At 35.8% G+C, this 26193-nt stretch overlaps 1 protein-coding gene and 1 long non-coding RNA gene across 5 annotated transcripts in view; one reads left to right on the top strand and one right to left on the bottom strand.

Annotated features, from left to right (window-relative positions):
• The window catches only part of LOC134739440 (uncharacterized), a 110742-nt gene extending 106415 nt beyond the window's left edge, over window positions 1-4327 (bottom strand). Inside the window, exon 1 of the long non-coding RNA XR_010126067.1 lies at window positions 1287-4327. This is a non-coding gene — a long non-coding RNA (uncharacterized LOC134739440). The remainder of the gene's footprint in view (window positions 1-1286) is intronic.
• ANKRD17 (ankyrin repeat domain 17) overlaps window positions 1-26193 on the top strand; it is a 186130-nt gene that overhangs the window by 2958 nt on the left and 156979 nt on the right. The gene's annotated exons all lie outside the window — the stretch shown is intronic.

Here is a 26193-nt window from a genome sequence, read left to right as displayed (position 1 = left end):
AGGCAGGAGAATTGCTTGAACCCGGGAGGTGGAGGTTGCAGTGAGCTGAGATTGCACCATTGCAGTCCAGCCTGGGCAACAAGAATGAGACTCTGTCTCAAAAAAAAAAAAAAAAAGTGTACCCATTAAAAAAATCTATACAGATGAGGGATGCGCAGACAAGAAAGAGTACAGGTTGTCTCTGCCCCATCTTCATCTTTTGACCAAAGTAAAGACAAATAAAAGTATAAGCTAAATGGGTGAGTTGTGTAATGTTTTTCTCTTAATTACCATTTTACTGACATGTCAGCAGAAGCCTAACTTTCTGGAGCTAGGAAGTCTTGTGGCTAAAATCACAGTGTTGTCTTTTCTCTAATTCATTCTGTTGTAGGCTACACAATAAAAAAAAGTAGATAAAATGATCTTTAAAATTATCCTTCCAGTAAAAATCATCAAAAGATTAAAAAGGAATGCGAAAGGTTATGGTTTTGTGGTATTTAACCTGAAGGGATAACTTTAATTTAACAAAAATATATAGCTTTGCTATAAAGAAATGCTATCTGAATAATCTCTGTATCTGCCAAAAGAGGAAAAATGGAAGGAAACGAGAATCAATTCAAATAAGAGCTTCATTTAATTGTTGAACAATAAGAATATAATTTCTAGACATTGGAGTAGGTTATTGAGAATAGGATTTTACTTTAAAGTATTTCAGAATAGGATAATCATGTCTTAGATGATTTGCATAACTTTGGGTATACCTGGAAACAAATAAGACCAAGAGCTACCTGCCTCCCTCTCGCCCTCTATTTGACACAAAATCTTACATGTAAAATTGAAAATGCATAGTTTTCTTGGTTTTCAGTGAGTGACTGACCAATATGGAAAATACAAATATATTTTCTAACATAAAAGCCATGATGCTCTTTCAAATTAGTGGACAAAATTAATTAAATTGCTTTTGACTATTACAGGAAAAAAATCTTATAATTTCAAGAGTTGATACTTTATTTCAGAAATAACATTGCATTCTATTGAATGCATTTTTGATATGACTGAATGATCTTAGTATTTTTTCTTTCTTTTTTTTTTGGAGATGGAGTTTCGCTCTTGTTGCCCAGGCTGGAGTGCAACGGTCTGATCTCGGCTCACTGCAACTTCCACCTCCCGGGTTCAAATGATTCTCCTGCCTCAGCTTCCCGAGTAGCTGGAATTACAGGCATCCGCCACCAGGCCTGGCTAATTTTTGTATTTTTAGTAGAGACAGGGTTTCACCATGTTGGCCAGGGTAGTCTTGAACTCCTGACCTCAGGTGATCCGCTGGCCTCAGCCTCCCAGAGTGCTGAGATTACAGGTGTGAGCCACACTGCGCACTGCAATCTTAGTATTTTCTAAAGCAGAATTCAAAGGGGGAGAAACATTTTTGTTGAAGATGCTAAAAGTATAAATACAGTAGGAGTTGATCAGAATTTCATCTGTTTTTGTAAGTAACCTGTGACTAAATCAAGAGAGAAACCTAGTGAAGAAATTTTAGACAAAGGGAGCCAGTAAATAAATTAGTACTGACTTAGTATTGAAAGGATTTGCAAGGCCAGGGAGGATCTGTTTACAAACAGAAAAAGAGAGTTGAAAATGAGGGAGAAAGAAAAAATATTTCAGAATTAGGCTGTGTTCAGCTTCATTTGGAAATATTTTTGTTTGTTTTCTATTGGAAAAGTGCTATCTAAATTCCTCTTTTGTAATGCTTAGAATCCTAGATTAGCCCAGAGAAGCTTGCTTGTTTCATCTCTTAATTGATGTAGCAGTATTTGTAAACTAGATGTTAAGATCTTTGAAGCAGTAGTCTGTCTTAATTATAATTTATCTTGTCTTCTCTCCTGCTTAAGCACAGTACTAGGAAAAAAAAAAAAAATTTTAGTGAATACCTAGTACTTAGGGAGGATTCAGCATTCATTTAGGAAAAGAAGAAAAGGAATGGAAATTCTTCCCTTCTTGGATCCAGGGCTTCTGAATAGCTGAAGTTTAGATTTCAAGATTTTCCAGTTTCTTAATTCCTTTTCTTAGTGATGATGATCTTCTGATAAGTATTAAGGGGAAAGCCAGTTAAACTAATAGGAATTGATGAATGCCTGGTAAGTACCTTAAGCCTCCTAAAATTTTTAAAGAGTAAATAAAAATGAATACTTATTCAGTACCTACTGTTTGTGAAGGCTAGGTAAAGGTTGAAAGTATGGATTTTGGAGCTTGGATTTAAATCCTTGATCCATCATTTACTAGCATTGTGACCTTGGCCAAGTTTTTAAATCTCTACTGCAATTTCCTCATGTAAATGGTATAAATGGTAATGATAGTAGATTCTACTTTATGACATTGTTATGAGAGTTAAATGAGTTAATACAGTTTTCACGTATTCTCATTTTATTCTTGCCATAACCCTATGAAGTAGGTGCTGTTATATTTCTTTCATTATTCAATAAATGTTTGGAGTTCCTACTATGTGCTAGGTATTGTGCTATACTGGGTGAGCAATAGTGAACAAAACTGTTGTAAGGCACCTCAATTTAAAAATACACCAATGAATAAATATTATAAGTTTGGGGAGGTGTGAGAGTGAGCTTAAGTGGTTAAATGTACATCTTAAATAATGTGTGAGTTTCAAAGTATACAAATGTTGGCAGGGAGCATTCATTTTACAGGTAAAGATACTGGCATAGAAGGATTTTAGGCAACCTCATCAGGGTCACATAGCTAATAAATGTCAGAATGGGATTGAACCTGGGACTGTTAGATTCTAAGCCTCCTCATTCATTCATTTATTCTCTCACTCATTCACATGCTCTGTTATGCTGTATGGTGTTGAGTACCATATTTCAGATATTGGCAAATTCAGCTTGTATAAGGGAAGACGCTTTTCAGCAGTTGGACAGCCATTGAAGACAAGTTGGTCACCCCAAGTTTTCTTTCCAGTTCTTCTGAAAAACTCACTAAAGAAAAAGAAAGCAAGAAATACAGAAAAGTATAGAAAAATAATCCATATTCCCACCACCTAGAATTAAGTTGTTAACAAGATGAAAACTTCATACTGAAAAACCACCCTTTCTAGAGGCGATTTACCACTTCTTCCTTGCCTTTCAAAATATTTACTTTTCAAGGTAATCTTTCCTTATTAATTTGAAAAAAAAAATGTTTCTTTTAAATAGAGATTGTTAACTTGGGGTCTGGATAGGTTGTGAATCCTCTGATATTAAACAAAAGATTTTGTTGAAGGTGCTTATAAGGCTTTATTTTTCTTCCTTTCCGCTCTAGCCCCATAGTATATGTGCAGGATTTTCATTAGATCCTCAAAGAGGTCTGTGACCCCCACCCTCTCCCTCTTACCTTGTTACTTTGAAACATTCTCACTACAGATTTAAGTGGGGAATTTGGTCATTTATTTGGATTATTAAGAGTTTGGAAACTGCTTCTAACTAAGCAGATGATGTGGTAACAAAGAAGGCTTATTTGTGAAGTAGTGGGTCCAAGATAGATCTCATCTTTCTGGTAAACCAGCCTTATGCCTACTCTCTTTTCTCTTATATCTTCATGTTTTGCCCTTTAATTAATGAAGCAGTTTACATTGTGTGCTGTGGACTGTTATATCTGAAAGCAAAAGCCTTGTCTTACTCATCTTTATATCTCCTGCTATACAGTACCATGTGTCTTATGTAAGTCTTTGTATCTCTGCTAGGTTCTCATGAAGTCCCATCTCTGTAGTAAGAATAACTCATAAATATTTCTTTATTAGCCACCTACTGTGGGAAATCTTTGGGACTTCAAGTCTTGAGGTAACAGAACTTGGTTGCAGGTATTATTTACAGTAGACCCCTGTGGGATGTTTTAATTGAACCATTATTTTTAGTTTAGTCATTTTTAACCTCACCAACTTAACTGGAGTTAGTATTGTGAAAGTTTTCAGTGTTTAATAAGCATCAAAGTAGCATATTTTGACTCTCAGAAATTCACTAGACTATAGGCTGTTTCTGCTGTTACCTGATTATGCCATCTAGTTGATTAGGAAAACAGTTTTTAGGTTCTTGAGGCAGTGCAGTTGCATTTATGACAGTAGTTTATCTGAATTTTTATAAGGATAATTTAATGGGTTAAAAAATGTGGATTTAATGAGGACCTTCATAATTTTTCCATACTTGACCACAGATGAAAGGGAATTTTTACTTCACATTGGTATGCGAAGTAGTGCCTGCTGGTACCACTTATATTTTTGTTAGGACCAGTAGGAGGCACCAACATCCATGGTGTAACTTACACCAAACCTAACTGTTTTCAGCTTTCATCTTTTCAAAAAAAAAAAAAAAAAGTAAGTCATTAGGGAATTGAAGGTGGTGGGTAAATATGAATACCCTTCTAGTCCCTTGAACCTTACCTACCTGGTACAGTTATGCCCATCCACTTCTTACCTAGAAGCAAAATACCCTTTCTGACTTAACAGTGCTTCACTTCTTAACATTTTTTTGTCTTTAGAAATTATTATTATTCATTCATGAAGGGATGTAGAGTTGTGGGACAATATAGGTATCATTTTTATAATGATTTATAATTTGGGGTTTCAGTTATTGAAAAGGGAAATGTTAACTGTTATTTTCCCCAAGCATGCTGTGAAACTTCAAATAATATAGCTCTAATTATTGAAAGCATAACTTAGACTGCCTTCTGTCCTGTGAAACTCATAAACATTACATGATCTTTTAAAGGAGTCAACTTTTTGTGTGTGTGTAGAGATGGCGTCTCACTTTGTTGCCCAGGCTGGTCTTGAACTCCTGGCTTCAAGTCATCCTCCTGCCGCAGGCTCCCAAAATGCTGTGGGATTATAGGCGTGAGCTACTGCATCCAGCCTGGGGTTAATTTTTAAGTTTACTTCTGAGTGAGACTAGAGATAAAAGAGAGTGGGGAGAAGAAAATGTAAAGATTTTACATTTGAAACATCAGAGTGCTAAAAATAGAAAAATTAGGCGGGTGTAGTGGCTCCCGCCAGTAAGTCCCAGCTACTTGGGAGGCTGAGGCAGGAGAATTGCTTTAACCCGGGAGGCAGAGGTTGTAGTGAGCAGAGATCGCGCCATTGCACTCCAGTCTGGGCGACAGAGTGAGACTCTGTCTCAAACAACAACAACAACAAAAACCGTTACACTTCCTATTCCTATTGGAGCCATTATTAGTGTCTTTAAAAACAACTCTTTTTTCTTTTTCTTTTTTTTTTTTTTTTTTTTTGAGACAAGGGTCGTCTACGCTGGAGTGCAGTGGCGTGCTCTCGGCTCAATGCAACCTCTGCCTCCCGAGTTCAAGCAATTCTCATCTCATCTTCCTGAGTATCTGGAGTTGCAGCGTGAGCCACTGCGCCTGGCTAATTGTTTTGTATTTTTATTAGAGTTAGGATTTCACCATGTTTGCCCGGCTGGTCGCAAACTCCCGTCTCCAAGTGATCCGTCCGCCTCGGCCCCCGAAGTGCTGGGCTTGCAGGTGTGAGCTACTGTGCGCAGCCTTTATAAACAATTTTGATATATGGTGAAATCTCTCAAAGCTTGCTGATCATAGTGAATTATGCTGATAAGAATGGGAAACAAGATTATTGAGAATAAATTGAAAAATATTAAATAGGTTTTTATGCGTCAAGGGTAAAAAATGTGTTTTGAGTAAATGATCTGAAATACAGCGTGCTTTTTTGGTAAAAGCTTAGTATAATGTAGGGTGAAGTTAAGGCGTTGGCGATAACCAGAATCATAATTCTCATTTTAAATAATGCTATGCTACATCTGCACAAAATAGATGATGTATATTTTTGGCTGCCGTACCATGAAAATCATGACTAAAACGAGGTCTAGAGAGGGATACTTTAAAAATGATGGTAGGGCTAGAGATGGAATCCATGATTGAGGAGGACTGTAGATTTTACTTAAATATATTCTTTCTTTATTTTTTATTTATTTTTATTTTATTTTATTTTTTTGAGACGAAGTCTTGCTCTGTCTCCCAGGCTGGAGTGCAGTGGCGCAATCTCGGCTCACTGCAACCTCCGCATTGCAGATTCAAGTGATTCTTCTGCCTCAGCCTCACAGGTACCTGGGGCTACAGGGGCGGGCGCCACGGCGCCGGGCTAATTTTTGTATTTTTAGTAGAGACGAAGTTTCACCATGTTAGTCAGGCTGGTCTCGAACTCCTGACCTTGTGATCGGCCCCCCCCCCCCCCCCCCCCCCCCAAGTGCTGGGATTATAGGCGTGAGCCACAGCACCCGGCCGATTTTACTTAAGTATATTCTTATTGCTTATTACTTCATACTCAAACTGACTTATAAGGTAGAGAAAATCATAATGTGTACCAGATAGTGCTATTTCAGTTTAGAAAATAAATTCATTTTTTATTTCTTGAGATTATTTGAAAATACATTGTAGAAATGGCACATTTATGGAACTACTTTATGGCTGTGCATCTCTTGCAGGGAATTTTGCCTCCCCCTTTCCTTTTCCCAAAAATACTATTAGCTTGCCTAATTTAACCTTTCATTTTTTTTATCCCCATCTTCCCCCACGAAAGAAAGGAATAGAAAAGAAAAATACGAAAGTGAAGAAATAAGAACCTGTTCTAAAGTTATTTCTTGGTCTGGGTTTCTTTATGGATCATCTCTTAATTAGCTTAAAAACATTTGATTGAAACCTATTTTGGAAGTATCTATGGAAGGGTTGGTTCCATTAGTTTGGAATTTGGAATAAATATATGTTACCACAGAGATCTATTTTCCTTTCCCTCTTTTCTTGTCAACCTAAATGTGAAGATTGTCAAGAAAAGGAAGCCCACCTGTTTGTGTTACAGTTAGTGTTAGAAATGCCTTTGACCCCATTGTTGTCTCTTTCTTTCTCTATGCCATGTTTATTTTTTTAATGGCATTAATAATGAAAACAGTCTTGTTTCAAAGCCTCTAGTATAGCACATACTAGAATTAACTCCTATAGGAGTTAATTCTTTTACCTGACAAACATTTATTGAGTATCTCCTATGTGTGGCTGTTTTCATTGTCTAATCTCAACTATTTCCTTCCCAGTGAATATGAAAAAAAATCATATTTAAAATTATAGCTGTATATGTTAAACATGAATAAGTTAAATGAATTTGTACATATTGTAGTTAGTAAAACTTACATACATGGAAACTTAGCACAATGACAGAATTCAGTTTTCCACGTGATTATTAGCTATTATCTAATCTTATTAGCTATGATTATTAGCTAATAGTTTTATCACTATTAGTATACTCTTTGAACTGAATTTATTTAAGAAGCATTATTAACACCTAGCAAAATTACCTAGGTATTATAAGGGTTTTGAAGAAATGGGGACATTATTTCTAGATTCATAAAATTTAAGTTTTGTTGAGATAAAACTAATAATAATTTAAAACTGTGAAGATGATTTTAGCCCTGTATAAATCCTGTACTTTTTTTGGGCATCTGTGTTCATTTTTGGTGTGACTGTGTGCCTTATGATCATAGGGATCATTTTGTTTTGGTTTTTGAATACTAGTAGGGTAGACTTTATATCTTTTATGAGTGTCTCCTGGAATACTCAGTCATTTTTGATATTTTGTTTGTTTTTAAGATGAGGTCTGTATGTATGATTTTTCTAGAGTGTCCTTGACAACTAGATTATACTAAAGAGTCATCCATTCTAATTTTACCTTGAAGGTTTTATAGTAAGAAAGGAGAGTATCTATATTAATATACTTGTGATTGATGCAGGCAGAGATATGTTAAAATATGAAGATTGAATTACAAGACAGTGTAGGATGAAAATTCTTAAGATTTTAAATATAGCGTTACATATAATTAAATGTTATTCATTAATTTATACCTATTTGTAGAAACACGTATTTGCAGAAAACTTGACAAACTCAAAAAGATCTAAAGAATAGAAAAATCGCCTATTATTCTGTCTTCAGAATTAATCATTACCTGAAATACGTCTTTTCATTCTTTTTCCTTGTTATGTAGTAGTCAAATTATCACAAAGAGCAGAGGTACCACTTAGAAATTTTGCTTGCTGAAATTTTTATTGTTGAGCTTTCTTCAAATATATCAATTGAAGAGATGAGTCTTCAGATTATGATTTTTATATATTTAAAAATAAAAACTAATGAGGGTATTTATACTTACAAAAATGTCTTCTAATATATAGGGCTTTTTATTCCATTCTTAGAGTAAATGCTGCTAACTGTTGGTGTATATCAAATGTTTGTTTCTTGAGACTGAGTGCATGTGTGTGTGTGTTAGAGTACGTTAATATTTGCCACATTATTCTCATTTACTTATGAATGTTCCATAATATAAATGTTCATAATTTATTTGATCTTTTATTTTGGTAGACATTTAGATTATTTTCACTACATTGCTATTAGTGAAGTGAACATCCTTGTACAGTTATTTTTGAGTATGAAACTTTTTCTTTGGGATGGATTCCTGGAAATGGAATTGTTGGGCTAGAGTATGCACATGTTAAATTTGATAAATACTCTCAAGTTTCGCTTGCATCAGCAGTATATGAGAATGTTCCTAGATGTGGTTAACTTACTTAGTTTTAAAAATCTGTTAAACAAAAAATGGTGTTTTGTTTTCATTTTTCTGATTACTGTCAACATTGAGTATAAGTTTTTTAATCTTTGCTTTTCATTTGGATGTCTTTTGAAAATTTCCTGGTTTATCCTTTACCTATTTTTCTATTAGGATTGTCTTGTCGTTTTCTTATTGCTTTGTTGATGGTATTTATAGTATTAATTTTTCATAGTGTTATGTGTTACAGTATTCTCCCTTGACATTGTTTTCACAACATGGAAAAATTTATTGTTTAGTAAAATGTATTATTCTTTTATGACTTCTGGAGAACTTCCTCACTCCAGGATTTAAAAATTCTTAGAAATTTTTCTTTGTACTTTGTTTTTCAAAGATACATGGATCTCTTTTTGGATATAGTATTTAATTCTTGTGTCTGTTTCTTATTTACTCCTTTTTATAGCAGTTGACTGATTCTTGCTTCTTAAAATGTAATCCTCTCTTGCTCATGTAATACCACCTTCTCCTGTTTCTACCTCACTGTTTTTTGTTGGTCATCTTGCTTCCTTCTACCCCGCACAGCAAACATACTTTGATTAGTTACCTCATTGGACCCTTTTCTGTTTTGTATCTGGTCTCATTTAAATGATTTTAACCATTGTGTCGTTACATATCTATATACCAGTGACTCTCAAGTTTACAGCTCCAACCTAAACCTTTGTTTTTTTGAGAATTGGGATCACCCTTCTGGCCACCTACCATTTGTGCAAACCTTTCTTCCAACACCTAATTGTTTCTTTCCGCAAGAGAATCAATTCAAAGTCCCATCCGGTTACTACATACAGCTCCAAGTGAAAGATATATGCAAAATGCTTTTCCTCCTAATTCAGAGAATTCTAGTGATCTATAAAACAATAAACAACTATCTCTCCCTCTTCACCCAACCCATTGTGTAGTAGTGAGTCGGAATAGGATAATCATAATGAAAACTCGTCTAGAGAAGGGAAGAATAGGAAGTACACAGCAGTCATTGGTACATATTAATAATGAAATCCTTCTGGGGAGGAGTTGTTACAACTTTGCCCTGGCTACTGAGTAAGTTTCTTGGTTATCCTGATTTTCCTCTATGAGAGGAATGCTCTTTTCACTGTTGTCTGTTTCCTTTGCTTAGTTCTTTAGATGATTCTTTCTTGTTTGTTATCTTCCTTAGCCACATTTGAAGTAGTAGGCATTGGAGGGTGTGACATCCCTAGGAAGTGTACAACTTTTGTAGCCCCCTACCTGTTGGTATAGATGCAGGGCCTGTAGGGTTACTTAAAGTTCAAGTGTAAGATTTTTAGGCCAGTAATGTAGTTTGTTGGTAAAACTCTTTCAAAAACATAATAGATTTCTCTTCTGTTTTTCTTAGATCGGGACCATGTAACAATAACTATAGCAAAATATCTCTTAGTCATAAGTTTTGGAAACCAGCTAATTCTCTTACTTACTGGTCTCTGTGCTAGGCTAGCTCCTCTCTCCCTTAAGTTTCCTGGCTACCTCGGGAGGATCTGAAATAATAGTCTTGGATGATGTATCAGTAAGGGTTTAACCAGAGAAGCAGAGCAAGTAGATTTATATATGATTGTTACGTATTAAGAGATTTATTACAAGGAATTGGCTTACATGATTGTGAGGGCTGGCTAAGCAAGTGTGAAATCTGTACGGCAGGCAGTTAGTGGGAGAAGATTGTGGGCAAGGTGGAATCCATGGGCTTAGGCTGAAGCTGTTCTCCATAGGCAGTCAGGAAGGGAAGATACAGCGAAGAGAGAACAATTGTAGACTCAGCTGCTGTTTGGAGTCTCATTTGCTTGGAAGAACCTGATCTCTTTTAAGAGCTCACCTGACTAGGTCAGGCTCACTGAGGATGATCACCCTGGCTTAAAGTCAGTTGATGAGGAACTTCAGTTACATCTGCAAAATCCCCTCACAGCAGTACCTAGATTAGCATTTGACTGAATAATTGCGAGAAGGTATTTGTGCTACAGAATGTCTGCTGTCCTGTCTTCTTTCTAAGAAGAAACCATTACAGGTGGAAAAGCAACACTCTCAGCTTGATCTTTGCTACTACCTGACAGAGAACCCTTGAACTCACAAAGTTGTTTCCTGGTATTCAGAGCACAGAAGCAGCTGCCTTTTCCACCCTGGGAGGCCCCAAATTACTGGACTCTTTTAGGTCGGAGTTTGCCACTGAGAAAGCTTCGTTTTAGTAGCACTGTTTTCATGTCTGTCTCTGCTTGCAAACTGCTTTGTAGGTGAATTGATCTTTCTTGTTGATCTTTAAATAGACAACACACCATATTTCGAGTTTTTCTAACTGCTTTTCTTAGAACTACAGACTTAGTAGGCATATGATGTGCCCTTCCAATTATTGCAGGCAAAAGTTTTACTAAATGTTCTGCAACTATATAGCACAGATCATTAGATCTCCAGCCTGAGATGTTTCCTTGCTACCTGTTCTCTAAGCCTTACCAGAGATTTTAGGAGTTTGTTAGAGCAGCGTGTCATTTCCAGTTAACTGTATTAGTTAAGGTATGGGATGGATCATTTGAACAAAGAGACTCCAAAACACATCAGGCGAGATAGAAGTTTGTTATTCTTTATTGTGCTACTCCAGAGGTAGACCTTTAGGTTATTCACACATCTAAGTATCTGCTGTCTTGCACTTGATACACCATCCCTTAATCAGTGCTGTCCAATACTGTAGCCACTAGCCACAGGTTGCTGCTGAGCTCTTGAAATGTGGCTAGTGCATCTAAGGATTTGAGTTAAATTTTTTTTAATTTTTAATTTAAATATTACATGTAGCTAGTGGCTACCATATTGGAGAGTGCATATGTAGAATATTTCCATCACAGAAAGTTTTATTGGACAGCTGTGCTTTGGAGTGTTCATCTACAAGATCTGCTGTGGCTCACTAGCATCATGTCCATGTTTCAGCCTGTTATGGGCTGAATTGTGTGTGCCCAACATTAATATTAATATTTTGAAGCCCTAACCCCAGGTGCCTCAGAATGTGATTGTACTTGGAGATAAGTCCTTTAAAAATGTAATTAAGGTTAAATCAGGTCAGATGAGTGGGCCTTAATCCATCTGACTGATGTCCTTATAAAAAGAGGAAATTTGAACACGGGACACCGGAGATACATGCCCACAGAGAAAAGGCCATGTGAGGATACAGCAAGAAGGTGGTCATCTGCAAGCTAAGGAGAGAGGCCTCAGGAGAAACAAATCTGCAGACACCCAGATCTTGGACTTACAATCTGCAGAACTGTGAGAAAATAAATATCTGTTGTTTAAACTACCCAGTCTATGGTATTTTGTTACAGTAGCACTAGTAAACTAATACTAGAGAAATAAGAAACAGAAAGGTCAGCATAGGTAACTTCCTTTTGAGGAATTGACCAACGAGTTGCCAACATCATTTTCCATTATATCCCATTGACCAGAAGTTTCTTACACAGCCATATCTAAGACTTAGCTCTTGCTGAGTGGCCATATACCCAGGTAAAACTTGTGGAGAAGTAGTCTTTTGCTAAAAGAAGGGGACTGTGGATATTGGAGGATAATTAATGTTTTATATTGATACAATTCTATGATTATATTGTCCTTATGACTGCCAAAACAAGGATGAAAGTCATTCCTGGTTCCTGAAATAATCTTGTGGGCCAAGCTTGGGTCATGTGTGCATTCTTGAACCAGCCACTATCACTAAGGAAAAAGATGCTCTGTTTAGGACTAGGTCATGTTTCTCCACCCTATGTAGGAGGTAGACTAGGAGAGGTCCATTCTACCTCCAAAATATGTCTTGAATCTTTCTCCTTCTCTCCTTCTCCACTACCATCGCCTTAACCCTGGCTATTTTCTTACTTGAACTTCATAGTAGCCTCCTAATTTGATCTCCTAGCTTTTTCTCTTGAATCCCCATTCTTCATTCATTCTTCACGTAGCATTAGGCTGATCTTTCTGAAATGTCATTGTTATTTGACTTCTCATTGCCTTTAGAATAAAATCCAAACTCCTAACTTGCCCCACAGAACTTTGTATGGCTGCTCCTTGTTGTTCCAGCCCTTCTAGTTCCTTGACTGTCATCTAGTAGCACTGACCCTCCTGGTTTTGGAACATGCAGACTTTCTAGCTAGGGTCTTTTTACTTTCTTCCTAGTGTGGAGTTCCTCTGGTTCTTTCTTTTTTCTCATCCTTTAGTTTTCAGCTTAGATATCCTTCTTCATCCAGTATTGTTGGAGGGAACTTTCTCCCCTTACACCACTTCTTCTTTTACCTCCCTTTTAGTTTTTTGCCTTAACTGAGTAAGTTGCACTGTAGTGAAACATAGGAAAGAGCCCTGTTGGTTTTTCACCAAGCTTTATTAGTATTAAATATTTAGTAAACTCTTTTATCTGTTTCTTACTACGTGGAAAGAAGTTTGTGGGTGGAAGTGAGGTGGGAGAATTTGAGTGAATTTCACAGTTGAACCTTGCGAAATTGTTTTTATAAGCCACAAGTCATTGAATATCTGGTTTCATATGATTCAGCCTAGTATGTTAGCATGGTTTGGTATCTTAGAAGGCAGTTCTCACTCATTGAGCTTCTTTCTCAAGAGTTTTGGATATTGTTCATTCAACATGTCAGACATGCTTTAGAATCATCTTTTGTACATGACCATAAAATATTCTCAGATTATACATTGAAATTTATGTTAATTTGGGAGAGAAATATATGTATAATACTGAATATTCCCATTCGGAAACATGTCATACTTGTGTATTTTCAGGCACTTCATCTGTCTTTAATAAAATTTTAGTTTTTGTATAGATTTTACACATTTCTTGTGGAATTTATTTCAGATTATTTTATAGTTCTTACTGCTATCGTGAATGGTATATTTTATTCCATTATACTTTCTTAATTCGTTATTGTTGGAATATAGGAAGCTATTGATTGGCATATTTTAATCTTGTGTATGGCCACTAAACTGAATTCTTGTATTCAGTTTATTCTGTTGAATTTTCTGACTCAAATGTCATATTGATTCCAGTAAATTATTTTTTTCTCTCATTTCCAGTATTTGTCCCTTGTGTTTGTTTTTGTTCTCTTATTGCGTGAGTTTTGAACTACCCCCAAAATGTTGAATGTCAGTGGTAACAGAGGTTATACTTGTCTTTCTCTTATTTTTAATGGAAGTGCTGTTGTTTTACTACTAAGTATAATGCAGATATCTTTTATCAATTTAGGGTACATCACTTTTTCTTAAATTAGTTAAGTTTTATTAGAAATAATGTACTAAATTTTATCAAATGCATTTTTGGCATCTTTTGAAATGGTCAGTTCTTTCTCTGCCCCTTCAGTGTGTCCATATAGTGAATTGTAATAAAAGATTTCCTAATTTTAATTGTGTTTGAATACTTGGTATAATGAATTATTTTAATGCACTGTTGGTTTAGTTTCATTAATATTTTAATTTATATTTTCTATGAAGATTATTCATGTTAGTTTTTCAAATTTATTTGAAGAAACTGTAAATATTTTTTTCCTTACATCAGTTTTGTAAAGATACACGTTTTATAGATTCAGTTTATGTGCATCCTTTTTCCTTTTAGCCTTATATGTTGTGTTTTTAACCTTATTGGCCACTGAAATGTTAGAAAGAAGTTAGAGTAAGTGATTTATTTGATCTTTTTATAGTTTAGTAATTTTTTAAAAAGTAGCTTGAGTAATTTAGTACATACCTCTTTTAAAAATAATAACTTATTATTAGTTAATATACTATTCTCAGGGTTCATTTATGTTGTAGCATGTGACTGGATTTCCTTTTAAATATTCCATTGTATGTATATATCACATTTTATTTTTTTATTTATCCATTCATTAGTTAATGGACCGTTTGGGTTGCTTCCATCTCTTGGCTAGTGTGCCTCTTTTACATTTTATTCATTTATTTCAAATTTATATGGGTTCATTGAGGGGAATAGGAACTTAATCTTGTATTTCCAAATAGTTAATCAGTTGACTTATCTGTTTCGTAGTCTGTCCTCATTATTTGAATAATGCCTTTATTTTATGTATTTCCACAATACAACAATAAACCAAATATCTGCTCAGTATATACATCTTTATAAGTACTGAATTTGGGCTGGGGCACGGTGGCTCAGGTCTGTAATCCTAGCACTTTGGGAAGCCGAGGTGGGCGGGTTGCCTGAGCTTAGGAGTTCAAGACCAGCCTGGGGAACATGGTGAAACCCCGTCTCTACTAAAATACAAAAAAAATTAGCTGGGTGTGGTGGCATGCTCCTGTAGTCCCAGCTACTCGGGAGGCTGAGGCAAGAGAATTGCTTGAACCCGGGAGGCAGAGGTTGTAGTGAGCCAAGATTGTGCCACTGCACGCCAGCCTGGGTGGCAGAGCAAGACTCATCTCCAAAAAAAAAAAAAAAAAAAAGAATAAGTACTGAATTTATATAAGCTGAAGGCCTGAATACTAAAATTGGTTACTTGTACTAAGTAGTTGCCTGTGTTTGTTAAGTAGCTGACATCTATGTGGGGTTTTATGGTTAAAGGAATTTTAGATGTTTTCCACTTAATCGAGTCAGTTACGTGTTTTTTAAAATTCTAATTTTTTTAGGCACAGGGTCTTGCTCTGTTGCATAGGCTGGAGGGCAATGTCATGATCATAGCTCACTGCCGCCTCGAAATCCTGGGCTCGGGTTCCTCCCACCTCAGCCTCCCAAGTATCTGGGACTACAGGTGCATGCCACCATGCCTAGCTAATTTTTTTTTTTTTGTAGAGATAGTCTTGCTATGTTGCCCAAGTTATTCTAGAACTCCTGGGCTCAAGTGATCCTCCTGCCTTGGCCTCTCAAAGTGCTAGGATTCCAGGTATGAGCCCATGTGCCTAGCCAAGTCAGTGATGTTTAGAAGCAATTTTTCTTCTTTTATTGCTTAAACCTCTAAACAGGCTTGACATTTTTTTTCTTTTGTCCTTTCCTCCCTTACAGATTCTAGTACAGAAGTACTTTTATGAAGATAATATAAGCAATGCCGGCATCTATATAGTGTTCTTACTGATTTGATGATGTCCTTAGGTTGTCTTTGAACTTGAAAATCTCTATACATTATTATTGCAGGACCTATAAACTATGACTGTTGTGTAGTTCTCTTGCACTGTCTTTCTAGTGTTCTTTGAAGAACTGTTTCACTGTTTATTTTATATATTTCAAATGAACTAGGAGTGATTTAAAACTTCCATAGTTGCTGTTCAGAAAATGTCAAAAAAGAAGAGCTTGTATAAGATACAATGTAGATAAATTTAATTCTATTGAAGGGGTAATATCCTTTTAAGATATGATGTAGATACATTTCATTCTATTGAGGGGGTAATATCCTTTAAACCAACTTGTCTAAAGTTTTCACCAAATGTTAAACCTTGAGTAATGTTTTATTTTTATTTATCCATTTGATTTTTTTATATTGGAGGAATCTTAAAATTGCATTGTCTTTTTCCACTTTTATTAAATCATATAGTAAATGTGAATTGAAAATTTAAACAGTAGAGGAAGATACAGAGTAAGAGTTGAAGATTTTTTATATCCCTAGGTGTAAATTTTAAGTGTATGTAATCCTGCGCCTTTTCCTGTGCATTTTCACACATATACAGATATATCTGTGTAATTTTGTTTTGCATAAATGAGATCATTATAAAAATATTGTTTGAAACTTTCTTTTTAAATTAATAGTCCATGTTAATTTTCATGTTAATACACATATAGTTATCTTATTCCTTTAAATGGCTGTGAGTATTCCCTTGTCAGATATCAGGACTTAATTGCTTTCCAGTTTATGGAAATTTTGGTTGTATCCAAAGTTCTGCTGTTACAAACAATACTGAAGTGGACTCTTTGATATTGTTTCTGTATTGTGGTAAGATATATTCCAGAGGTAAAACTGCTAGACCAAAGGTATGGGAATCTGTTTCTGTAACTGACATTTTATTGTGTGTCAGCACCATATTTTAAAAACTAGTGATTTTGTAGTGGTATAGGATCTGATAGATCAAACATCAGCTTTCAAGCCCTGTTCATCTCTGTTCTTTCTGGATATCCCTCTCTGTTGACTACTTTATCCATAAAAGGGCCAGATCATATATCACCTCTTTCCTGAAGGTGTTTATAACACCTAGCACATTGAATAATTTTAACCCCAGTAATAGTTTAGTGAGTGCTTACTATGTGCCAGCCACAATTCTAATTGGTTTGTGTGTATTACACTGCTGTATATCATTTAATCTTCCCAGTTCTAAGAGGTACATAGTATCTACATTTTGTAGTTGAAAAAATCAAGGTAAAGAATAAGTAACTTGTTCAAGGTCACACTAAGTGATGGAAATGGAATATAAACATGGGTAGTCTCACATGAAAGTCTGCTTTCTTAACTCTCATATTGTACTGCCTTCTTACCATCCATTTATCGCCTCCCTAGTAATTGCTCAAGAAATATGTTTTGTGTGCATTGTAGAGTTCACTAGCCATTTCATCTTGCTTCTTAGGTCCTCTTTACAGATCTGCATGAATACCATCTTAATCAAATTTATGTATAGTGACCTATCCCCAAGTAGGATAACCAGAGAGAAATGATGGAGTAAGGAGGGTTATGGAAGACCTCCTTACTCCAAAACACTTTACCTGAATGTAGCTAGTTAATACTGCTCTGTTTTATTTCATCTTGTTTCCCTAACTCCTGTCTTGGGGAAATTCGTGGATTAATCTTGGGATGGATTTCATAGGTGGAATAAATGGGAATGTCACTCTTCAATATTTCTGAAACATCAAATCAAAATACATACCTTGTAGATTACCTCTTACAGTAAGTGCTCAAAATGTGAAGTGGGAAGAATGCTGTTTTAGACGCTCCTATACCTCTTAATTCATGCTGTTAAGTAAACGTGACATGTAAAAATTAAATATCTCAGTCTCTCATAAAAGGGGCCTGGTAATACTTTCTTTTGAGGGAGGTTAGGTGACCTAATGTTTGTGAAAATATTTGTGACCTACAAGGATTTTCATAAATTAATTGTTAAAACTGAAGTATGAATAAAAATAGAGAGCCTTATGAAAATTCTGACTACTAAGATGGTTGGGTTTTTTTTAGTTTAGGAGAATCACTTATTTTAAATTTCTAATTCTATTAAATTTGGTTATCTTATTGAATTTATAGATTACTAGTAAATATTTTCAATTCTAATTGTGCGTTTTGGTTAATAGTTTTAGGTGGAGCTGATAGTAGATAGGTTAAGGGGTTGGGATTCTGTAATGAAGAGTTCACAAATAATGGTTGTTTGAGTTAGAGGCCCTTTTTCGGATTATATTCTGAATTTGTTAAGTTTTTAGAATTTATATAGAATATGTTCTTAAATTCCTTGAGAACTTAAAAATTTGTAGTACTTTATCATACTGTTAATAAAGAGGGAGAGATAAGGGTTATGGGAAATGCACATCCTTTTCTGACTCTTAAGTCCTTTTCTGGGAATGTGAAAGCAAACCGTTTGCCTATGGCGTCTCTGCTATAGGCTTAGCAGATAATACTAGGGTTCTAGATAAAATGAAAAGTATGAAGGCAAAGATTTGATCATGCTGTTTTCTAAATCTCAGGACCTCTAGAATATATCTCTAACTCACTTTGTGGACTCCTTTCACTTGTACCTTTTCTTCCTTTTCTTACTCTGCATCCAGATCTCCACCTCACAGTCCAAGATCCTCTCTACCACTCAGTCCAGCTTTCTGGCTGCAACCTAAACTTCAGTACCTGGCTTCTCTTGGCCAGATCGAAGGACTATAATATGATTTAAGTTGTGAATGTGCCTTAGTATGTGAGATGTCTTTTCATATGAGGAAGTTCTTAACCTACTTTAGCTTAATCACCAGATCCTTTTGTCTTTTGTGCTAACACATGAAAAACACAGGCTTGGTATTACAGCTTTTTGTCTTCTATGCATGAGCAGTTTTGTTTTGTATCCCAGGGATCCCAGAAGAACAGCTTTGCTTGGCCAGGGTACCCATTCATTGGCTTAGGCAACCTGGAATGTTAAGATTCATGTGTCTTAATCAAATACTAAGGACTTCCTGACCTCACTACCATAAGCAGAAGTTTTTCTGAAAACTTTGATCAGAGAGCAAGTAGGAAGAAGGGCCAGATTCCAGTTTCATTAAACAACAAGCATATGAATACTTCACAATTTCTGTGCTTGACAAAAATTACATTTAATTCTGAAATAACCCAATGCCTTTGTATTTCTTTTCTTACACTGTTTCTTCAGGAAAAAGCATGATATGGAAAGAGTTTGAAATCAAGTTGAGCAACTTGCTTTTGAATCCTGCTTTAATACTGTGTGATTTGGAGACAGTTACTACTTAACCTTGTTGTCTTCATCTACCTTAGGGCTAATGATTTATTTTTAACAGAGTTTTTCTAAAGAATGGAGGTAATCTGCATTATTTAGCACACTATACTACCTTTGCTGGAGGTAATTTATTACTTATTTTGACATTTTACTGGATTTAGTTCTTAGATACTATTTTGGAATGAAGTTGTCTTTTTTTTTCCCAGTCAGGATCAATTTTCTTTACCTTTTTTAGGTCATGGACTTTAGTTAGATTGTAATGAAAAATGTAGACCTATTCTCCTCCAACATTTACTTAAATACATCATACAACATTTTGCCAGTTGTTTCTGGGATATAGAGTTTTTGAGGCATAGGTATTTGGGGTGTGAACCATGCGATATGAACCTTAGCTCAAGAGGACTGGATTTCAGGCTGGGTGCGGTGACTCACACCTGTAATGACAGCCCTTTGGGAGGCCACGACAGGAGGATTGCTTGAGGCTGGGAGTTTGAGACTATCCTGGTCAACATAGCAATAACCATCTCTACAAAAATTTAAAAATTAGGTGGGTGTGGTGGCATGTACTGGTAGTCCTAGCTACTTGGGAGGCTGAGGCAGTAGGATTGCTTAAGCCCAGGAATTTAAGGTTACAGTGGCAATGACGGAACCACTGCACTCCAGTCTAGGTGATGGAGTGAAACCCTGTCTGAAAAAGGAGTACTGGATTTTGTTTTTTATCCATTGAGGAGTTATTGACCAGCCTTTTTCCCTACTCTGTCCCCAGTAATCACAACAGTAGCTACAGAATTTTTCTTTGAAAAGTTTCTGTCATATAAGAGAGCTTTAAAAAATAATAATTTGCTAGAAAATTTTAAATTATGGTTGGGCGTGGTGGCTCATGCCTGTAATCCCGGTACTTTGGGAGGCTGAGGCAAGAGGATTGCATGAGCTCAGGAGTTCGAAGCCAGCCTGGGAAACATAGTGAGACCCTGTCTCTATTAAAACAAAAAAGAAAAAATTTTAAATCATTACAAACCTTCCCTTCTTCCTTCTTTTTCTTTCTGAAACTATTGGAATCGTGACTTAGAAGAAAACTAAAGAGATAATTGGTTTTTATATCTGCCTGTTTTCCCTCTGAGGGTGGAAAGATAAGATGTACTAAATAAAGTTTATAGCTATTTCCTTATTGTATGTTTAACAAATTTTAAAGGTATAACTCTATTTATTCAGGCTTATTTTAGTTATTGACTGAAATTTTTAAAAAGTGGTGGATTTAGTACATTCCTTTAATTTCTTTTCTTCTCAATGTCCCACTGATATTGTTTAAAGATTGAATTAAGTCATAATTCTGAAAAGCGGGAACAGATGTTATTATATTAGTCAAACTACCCTTAAGAGGCACAAAAGGACCTCATTAGCTCTATAACTTTAATGTGTACTTGGGTGTATGTGGGGAGAGAGGTAAGAAATTACAACTTAGGTGCATAGATGGATTTAAACTTGAATAGTGTTAGTAGTATGGCTGCAACCCTGTTACTGTCTCAACATTTTTGGTCTGCGTTTCCTTCTGTATCAGCTTTATTTTCAGCCAAAGATGACTGTCACTCAAAGGAGAGGGGAATGGGATATTCTAGCCCCACCTAGGTATAGTGGCCACTCCTGTGGTGACTGGGAAGGCTCACCTCTACCCAAAGCACATGAATACATTCCCCATAAAAAAGAGGGATGATGTTATTAGCAAAAGGGGTCAGGGAGAAAACATGTTGAACAGTAAAATTACAGTTCACAGTCCACTACAGGTACCATCAGAGGACCAAGAAATTTTGAAGAAGATAGAAAGTTCATGGAATCGGATTGACAGCAAAATCCCAGAGGAAACTGGAACCCAAGATAACAGAGGTAAGCTCAGGTTTTCCCAGGGAAACCTTGGAATGGCTCCAAACTTGGAGTCAACAAACACAAATCAGTATTAGTGGGCAGTTGGGTAATACTCAAGAATTTTCTTAAGACTTCTTTTCCACAGTGCTAGGTCAGTTGGGCTTCCCTTCTACCCTTTCTCCAGCCTAAACAACTGTGATGCCCACTCTTAGGCCTGAAGTTTCAGAATCATTCTCTTAAGAAAGTAGGCCAGCAGTTTAGTATGGGCATCTACTTGGGTGTTAGAACCTGAGAGAGAAGTGGAGGCACTATGCTACCACAGGAGAGAAACAGTTTGGTCTGTTCCCAGCCAACTTGACTTCCTATCCAGGTACCTTTTTGGGTTACCTGCATATACACGTGCCCTACCTGCTTAAATTGTACTGTTCCTCCATTTAAAGGAGAAGCCACTTAGGAAAACAAACCCAAATAACCTCAGGGAAAGCTCTTACACTCTGTATACTCTAAAGTAATCTTTCATTTGCAAATATGAACAGACAGGAATAATCAGACAATTGAGGAGAATCAAGAGGATGAAAGAAGATTAAAATGAATAAAAGAACAACCAACCTCAGCTATAATTCAGAAGAATACTTCAAAGAAAAGTGTAATTAGTATTTTATTTAAAATCTAAGAATACATAATGTTTAATCATAGTTGCATTTAAAAGGGGGCATAGAACTAGAAAAGGCTTTGAAAATTATAAAGAAAAATTTTAATCAAAGAGATAAATAAAATTTTAGCATGAATCAAGACTCAATTGTTGATTTTGGAATTAAGAGGAGGAACTGTCTGCATATGTAAATCAAAAGAGAAAATAATCTGGAAAAACTTGAGAGAAAATTAAAGAAGCATGGAAAATATATCACAGTTTTTCACATCCATAAGTATGAGTTCTAAAAGCAAGAGATTTAGGAACCATGGGAAGGAGAGAATAATGAAAGAAATAATTGAAGAGAATTTCCTGAGCTGTAGAAACGTAATGAATTTTCAGATTGAAAGAGCCCATCTAGTAACCAAAATGGATGGAAAAAGATCCACAATTTGAGAACCCTTAAGGACAAGAAGATCCCAAAATTATTGCCAGAGAGAGGGAAAAAATAACGGAAAATCAAATAACTAAGTTCTTAGCAGCCATGTTGAATGCTTGAAGGCAGTGGAACAGTGACTTCACGGTTTGAGAGACAATAGATTTTGACCTATGTTTTTTCTACCCAGCCCCTCTATTTTATCATGTGAGGACAATTGCATTTTCTATACTGGGAAAAAACTATGTACTTTGTATGAACATATTTGAGATACAGTAGCACAAAGAAAAAATAATCCCAAGGTAGAGGATGTGGTGGTAGTGTGGGGATGGGAGGGTGAGTGGGAAGAAATAGCTGCTGTGGCAATCTTGGGCCTTCAAAAAGAACTGAAGAAAGCTAGAAGGAAATTCAAGTTCTATTAGTCTGGAATACATAAACATTTCTTCAACTAGTAATGTCTAAACAACATAAAATTACATTTCCTTTAGTGACTAGTATTTATATAATCATATTATATATCACACTAGTATTTATATAAGTACACTTTATTGATTTTCCATTTTAGAATCAATCTAGAAAATGTATAAAATGGGCTTAATTATAGTTATGGAGTAGAATGCCTTATAAACCTTTATAATATAAAAATAATATAATTTATAAATTTAGGAGATGGAGGGCAACAAACGAAGGGGTCAGTGCTCGTTTCTTCAGTGGACAGTCAGTAGATAACAAGCATATAAAATTTGGTGAATCAAGATATGAAAGCAAAATGGCATTAAAGTTAAACTGGTAACTGTGCTAGAAGTCTGTTAATGATGTAACATGTATTTTGCCATTTTGATGCAGGAGGGTAACAAGACTTAATGGTTCATCTTGTGCCTTTGTAGCCTTTGAATTTCTTAAAAACCCTAAGTGGATGCATCACATTTATAATGTTAAAAAGATTGCAAGGCTAGGCACAGAGGCTCACTATTATAATCCCAGCACTTTGGGAGGCCAAGGCAGGTGGATCACTTGAGGTTAGGAGTTCGAGACCAGCCTGGCCAACATGGTAAAATCCTGTCTCTACTAAAAATACAAAAATTAGCTGGGCGTGGTAGCCGCGCCTGTAATCCCAGCTACTTGGGAGGCTGAGGCAGGAGAATTGCTTGAACCTGGGAGGCGGAGGTTTCAGGGAGTTGCGATCATATCACTGCACTGTAGCCTGGGCAACAGAGTGAGACTCTGTCTCAAAAAATAAAAAATGGGGGTATTGCAGACATGTGGTGGCCTCTACCTAGTTGTTTAATACTGCTCTTTATGAAGTAAATATGTTCCCGGGCCAAGTGATTTTTGGAAATTGTCTGAGGTAGAAATAGAGGACACAGGGATTAATTCTAGGAAATTAGAAAGTTGTGTAGAATACAAATGTGACTCTTTTTATGTAAGATGCCTAATTCTTTCTTGACTGGCTTACACACTCGATTTTGAGTGTTAATTTCTGATCCCTTTCCATGAAATTTGACAGGAAACTTTTTTTAAAAAACAAATGTTTATTGTGAAAAATTTGGAAGTACAAAAAATTGTAAAATTCTGAGGCCTACTTCCTTCCAGTGCCTCTAAATAAGATGACATTTTATCCGATGGACTAAGGACCAAGAATAGAAACTTAGTTTGTCCTTAAGGTGGAAGTCATATGATCAAGGAGAGTTACAACTACTGGAGGCAAGGTATGTCTCCTGGAAGAGCTAGAAGAAGGAAGGTGGAAATAGAAATTGCCTTTTTCTCCCCCTTCCTTCTAAAGACGTGGCTGATCTTATGTACCTAGCCCTCTCATCTTTGCTGAGGACCCATTGTGTGTCCCACGGACTATAAATCAAGGTTCTCATGATCCCTTTCTTGAGTTTGATTAATTTACTGAGCAGCTCACAGAACTGAGGGAAACACTTATGTTTAATACATTTTATTGTAAAAGATATTACAAAGGATACAGCTGAAGAGATGCATAGGGTAAGGTATGGGACAAGGGGCATGGAAATTCTGCCTTCTCTGGGCGTGCCACCCTCCAGTAACTTCCACCGTGTTCTGTTCTCCGAAAGCCCTTCACACCCTGTCCTTATAGGCGTTCATGGAGACTTAATTACATAGGCATGATTGATTAAACTATCAGCCGTTGGGGATCGATTTCACTTTTATTCTCCCCTTTTTGGAGGATGGGAGGTGGGGCTGAAAATCCCAACCATTTAATCTTCCACTGGTCTTTCTGCTAAAACCAACCCATGTTCTGAAGCTACGTAGGGCCTGTCAGTCTTCAGTCAAATCTTAGCATATAGGAAGCCACATAACCACTTTGAAGATCCTAAGGATTATAGGAGTGTATGCCAGGAAACTAGTCTAAGACCAGAGACCAAATGTATATTTCATGATATCACAGGCAGTCTTTTGGTACTTTAAATAATTGCTTGCAAGAGTTATATCTTTAAATAATTGCTTGCAGGCAAACCATTCAAGGTTGTTATGAATAGATTAGGCTGGAAATAGCAGAGCACAGAGTGGTAACAGATATCTTGAGACAAGACTGATTGGAGCTTGTCAGGGACCCCAGACCATTAAGGAACCAGAGGAGAGCCAGTGATAGCAATGAGATTCCATGGTTACTTGGGTAGTTTTTACTTCCTGATTATTTTCCATGCCCTTGATGCTATCTTGAGTTACTTGGACCTGTTTCTTCATTCCCCCAGAGGGGTAGAAACTGGTGACTCAAGAAAATTGTCTTTAGATTTAAGCTTTTTCTTGTAATTTAAATTTTTATCCCCAAGTCCCCTAGACCTCCATTTTGGTCTGTGTGTGTGTGTGGTGTGTATTTCTTTCTGTTGGTAGATATTTGCTTTTGAGTGGAGGACAAATGTGTTGCTGATGAGGTTGAAAGTGCTGTATCATCAATAGATTTAACCTATTTAAAATCAAAAACATTGAAATAAGTAATTTCTGTTATGGATGCACTTGTTTTTATTTGAAAATGTACAATTCAGACAAATGGGAGGGTTGGTTGTAAACAATAAATATTTTATCAGTTTTGTGTACATAGAACCTATTGTGAAATACTGGAAAAAGAATGAATTCATGGTGTGACCCACCATGGGTAGAGACAACAAATGCAAGTGTCCAACAGACACAACTATTACTGGGGATGTGAAAAGAGGCAGCATTGCTTTGTTTCTTACTTTGTTTAGTACATTACTTACATTGGGACAAGACTATGCTTGTATTTCGTTCTGTACATAGGACACATCTGGATGAAGCGTTTTGTATCTAAATATAATTCTCTTCTGTACTTTTCTAGGTTGAATTTCAGATTTCATTTATTAGTTGGATTAGAGAAGAATGGGAAGGGGACCAATTAGAGAAAAAAATCATTGAAGTTTTTGGTATTAAACATTGTCAAGAATCAGGATTGAGTTCTAGATTATAGCCTCTTGGAGGTGGACTAATTTTATTTGCCATTCTGTCTCCAGTGTATATAGTATAAACCCTGCCACCTAGTAAGCACTCAGTAAATGTTTGTATAAATGAATGATCAAAATGCTAACAATGATCTTACAAAACAATTGTACTGGGGCTTTTTATAGTATGAGCCTTGAGAAAAATGTTTAAGCAAAAAAAAAAAAAACCTTAATTATTTGAATATTACAAAGTAGTACATACCCTCCCTACCATTCCTCATATTTAGAATATACTACTGGATACTACATTGCATTATTTTATTTATAATGTTACAATTTTATGTATCTTTAACTTAGTCGTTTCTTACATATATCCTTTAGATATTCTTCCACATTTCTCGAAGCATGTTCAACTGTCTTATTTTGGCAGTTCTGGTGAAGGCTTAATCATTCTTATTTTTAAATGTAATCATCAAAATTAGACCTGGAATCTATGCCAAGAAACTGAGATAGAAACCGTTTAGTGCTTTTTGTGTTCATAAAAATTGTTTATGTGTGGCCCTGTATTCTTGTACATTAGATTTTTTTAATATGATGGATTACTTTAGGATTTCATGCTTTAAAAAGAGTAATTTGAACATAAATGTAGAAGGCAAAGAAATAAATGTATCCAGCAGTATTTTATTTAGTGAGAATATACCCAAATATTTCCCAAACAATTCTGGGTCTTTAAAATACTAAATTCTGGCAGAGGCATCTTTTCACAACTTACTACCAGGTTAAAAAACCCATTAAATATTGGGGGGAATTTGTATTTTATCAGAAGGAGATTTTTTTTTAAAGGGTAGATCA

The sequence above is a fragment of the Pongo pygmaeus genome, chromosome 3 (genome assembly GCF_028885625.2).
Source record: "Pongo pygmaeus isolate AG05252 chromosome 3, NHGRI_mPonPyg2-v2.0_pri, whole genome shotgun sequence".
Classification (NCBI taxonomy): Eukaryota; Metazoa; Chordata; class Mammalia; order Primates; family Hominidae; genus Pongo; species Pongo pygmaeus.
This window is presented reverse-complemented; position numbering and strand designations above follow the sequence as displayed.